Below are 3,922 nucleotides of genomic sequence, written 5' to 3'. Positions count from 1 at the left end.
ATGGGGATATATGTATATGTATAGCTGATTCACTTTGTTATAAAGCAGAAACTAACACACCATTGTAAAGCAATTATACTCCAAAAAAGATGTTAAAAAAAAAAAGAATGCAACAAAATCATAGGGCATAGTTCAGTGTAACAACAAAAAAAAAGGGTGTCTTATACATAACTGAATATTTTGTTTTCCTGAGAGCTTGAAAGCCATTTTCATTTTAACTTTTACAGTGGGAAAACTTTAAAATATACTAGCCATTCTCCCTGCCTCTGCGTAAGTCAAGTAATCTTTGACAGGAATCTTCAGTACTAGGGCGTGGGCATCCAGTCAGTCAGAATTTAGCTAAGTCTATATACCACATCCTTTACCAGAAAAATAAATTCACGACAAATACTGGATTGTTTTCCTGTGATTTGACACTAGAGAAGGTGATTACTAGTTACATTTTTGTGCATTCCCTGGTTTTTCTATTTTACTTATTTCTCTCTTCTCACGTCACTCCTCTCTCTTAGCTATGTTAGAACCCAGTGTGTATATGAGTGTGTTTTTCTTCATGAGTTAGTTTCCATCAGTTCTTACATTCAGTATGCGCTGTGAGTGTGTGGCGCTCAGCTGGGCCATCTGCGTGGCGCTCTCTTTTCTGCCGTAACTGTCTCCATCGCTTACCGTGTGTCTCTGGCATGAGTCACGTGGCTTTTATGACTCCTCCCTCACCCAGCTGACTACTTTAGGGGTGCACATTTGGCCCAAGCCAGGACAATCTGAGTTCTTTGCAAGATTTGCAAGCTAAAACAGAGAGAAAATTTCTAAGATGTAAAATTCAGGAGTCATTGATGGCTAAGTTTAATTAAGTGAAAAGAAAATTAAGTGAGATCCTCCAGTAACCTTCCAATATGTAACCTTCCACAACATACTTAACCAACAAAAAGAGGGATTAATTTTACTGGTATTTCTAAGAACACACTAAATAATGACAAGTCCAAAGTTCCACTTAAAATGTATATACTTGTATATTTATGCTTTCTAAATTGGGATGGGACAGAATGGTTCAACGATGTCCTTGCAGGTCCCTTTGGCTGCGTCCTCCGCTGCCCAGCTTCCCTTGGTTCCAACCATTTTTTTAACCCTTCCTAGTTATTCTACAAGCCATTCATTTTCTTAAAATTTTTGTCTGCATCTGTTACTTGCAACCAAGAACTTGAATTGATACGCATGCTTTGAATGTGTTTGTAACTGTATCTCGTCAATGTTTAGTGTGGTTTCTAATTACTGATTTTAAAAAATTGTGATGAAACTTATATAGCTGGGCTTCCCTGGTGGCGCAGTGATTAAGAATCTGCCTGCCATTGCAGATTCGAGCCCTGGTCTGCGAAGATCCCACATGCTGTGGAGCAACTAAGCCCGTGCGCCACAACTACTGAGCCTGCATGCCTAGAGCCCATGCTCCACAACAAGAGAAGCCACCGCAATGAGAAGCCCGCGCACCGCAACTAGAGAAAGCCTGCACACAGCAATGAAGACCCAACGCAGCCAAATAAATTAAATAATTTATTTATTAAAAAAACACAGAAAACATATAGCCCTTATAGTGTGCCAAGCATTGTTTTAAATGCTTTACAAATACTAACCTATTTGATACTCACAACAACCCTGTGCAGGGGGTATTACTATTATTATACTATTTTACAGATGGGAAAACTGAAACACAGGATGATTATAAATAACTTACCCAAGATCCCACAACTAGTATGAGACCTTTTTTTTTTAACATTTTAAAAGGATAGTTTCCCCCCAAAACATTCTATCCTGAAATCTGCATAAGAGCATTTGTAGATTTTTGCTTCTGAAAACACAGTCACTGTACCTAAGCAGGTGATGTAAAAACTAGACTTTTTTGGTTGTGCATGTCTAATCAAGTATAAACACCATAAATAGGTATACATGCTTTTGAAGTTGCCTACATCTGTGCAAATGGTGGTGTAGGGCACACTTGCACCAGATTCTTAACGTTCACCTTTGAGGCATATGTCAGCTGTCTTCCAAATGGTATATGAAGCAAAAGGAGGAAGAGTTTCCTCCCTCTTCTTTTTATCAGCATTAAAGGAAGGAATGGAATATTGGCTATTTTCAAGCACTTGAAGTTTTGTCAAGACCTGGAAGTCCAGAGGACACTTAGTGTAATGGGTTGAATTGTGGATCCTCCAAAAGATACAGCCACATCCTAACCCCTGGGACCTGTGAATGGGACCTTAAAAAGGGTCTTTGCGGATATAATTAAGTCAAGGATCTTGAGAAGAGATCATTCTGGATTATCGAGGTGCACCATAAATCCAATGGCAAGAGTCCTTATAAGAGACAGGAAAGGAGAAAGAAGGAGAAGAAGGCCTTGTAAAGATGGAGGCAGAGACTGAAGTGATGCTACCACAAGCCAAGGAATGTCTGGGGTCACCGCAAGCTGGAAGAGGCAAGGAAGGAGCAAAAACATTGATTTGGGCCTTCTGGCCTCCAGAACTATGAGAGAATAAATTTCCATTGTTTTAAATCACCCAGTTTATGATAATTTGTTATGGCAGCCCTAGAAAGCTAACACATTTGGGGAGGTGAATTTTATAGACTCGTCAGCCACTTTTTTGATGGAGCCACAGCACTTGCATGGCTAAGTCATACAGTTGTTTTGTTTTGGGGGTTTTTTTTCATATATCTTTTAATATATTTATTTATTTTTGGCTGTGTTGGGTCTTCATTGCTGAGCACAGGCTTTCTCTAGTTGCAATGAGCAGGGGCTACTCTTCTTGGTGGTGCGCTGGCTCTAGGTGTGCGGCCTTCAGTAGTTGTGGCACACGTGGTCAGTAGTTGTGGCTCGTGGGCTTTAGGACACAGGCTCAGTAGTTGTGGTGCACGGGCTTAGCTGCTCCATGGCTTGTGGGATTTTCCCCAAGCAGGGATTGAACCTGTGTCCCCTGCATTGGCAGGCGGACTCCTAACCACTAGGCCACCAGGGAAGTCCCTGTTTTTTTGTTTTCATAACTAGCAAAATTTTTTTTTAATGCTTGATTGAAAGGCACACATAGTTTAGGGCATACAGCAGAGAACGTGATAAAGGCTGTTCTCCAGTAGAGAAGCTACTACATCAGAGATCTATGGTGATAGGCACAAACGGTAAGCTATTTGGACCTCTTAAATAGTAATATGAAAGGATCTTAGAGATACAATAGGCCAAGTGACCACCTCGAACATATATATTCTAACATACACAGAACCCAAGTCCTATGTATAATTTTGTGGGGGCAGATCAGCAGGCTAGCCACAGGTTAGGAAGACTTGACATTGCTGAGTCAATTTCTACACTGGTGCAATATTGCCTTCTGTACCTTTCCTTTTCAGTAACCAACTCATATTCTGGGACAGCCTCAAGGGAGTAGCTCATTAAAATGGACACATAGAGCAAGGAGTTTAAAGTGCTATGTTCTATTACTAACAGGAATCCAACTATCAGTGAAATCATTCTTAGATGAAATCCAATGACCACTTACCACCAAACCAAAAGGATACTCTCAAGTTAGTTTAAATATTATGTACAATCAAAAGTGATTGTTAGGGCTTCCCTGGTGGCGCAGTAGTTGAGAATCTGCCTGCTAATGCAGGGGACACGGGTTTGAGCCCTGGTCTGGGAAGATCCCACATGCCGTGGAGCAACTAGGCCCGTGAGCCACAACTACTGAGCCTGCGCGTCTGGAGCCTGTGCTCCGCAACAAGAGAGGCCGCAATAGTGAGAGGCCCGCGCACCGCAATGAAGAGTGGCCCCCACTTGCCACAACTAGAGAAAGCCCTCGCACAGAAATGAAGACCCAACAGAGCCATAAATAAATAAATAAATAAATAAATTAATTAATTAATTAATTAATTTAAAAGCCTATTTATTTAT

Source organism: Physeter macrocephalus, chromosome 19 (genome assembly GCF_002837175.3).
Source record: "Physeter macrocephalus isolate SW-GA chromosome 19, ASM283717v5, whole genome shotgun sequence".
Lineage (NCBI taxonomy): Eukaryota > Metazoa > Chordata > Mammalia > Artiodactyla > Physeteridae > Physeter > Physeter macrocephalus.
The sequence above is the reverse complement of the archived record's forward strand: the minus strand, read 5'-3'. Positions refer to the sequence as shown.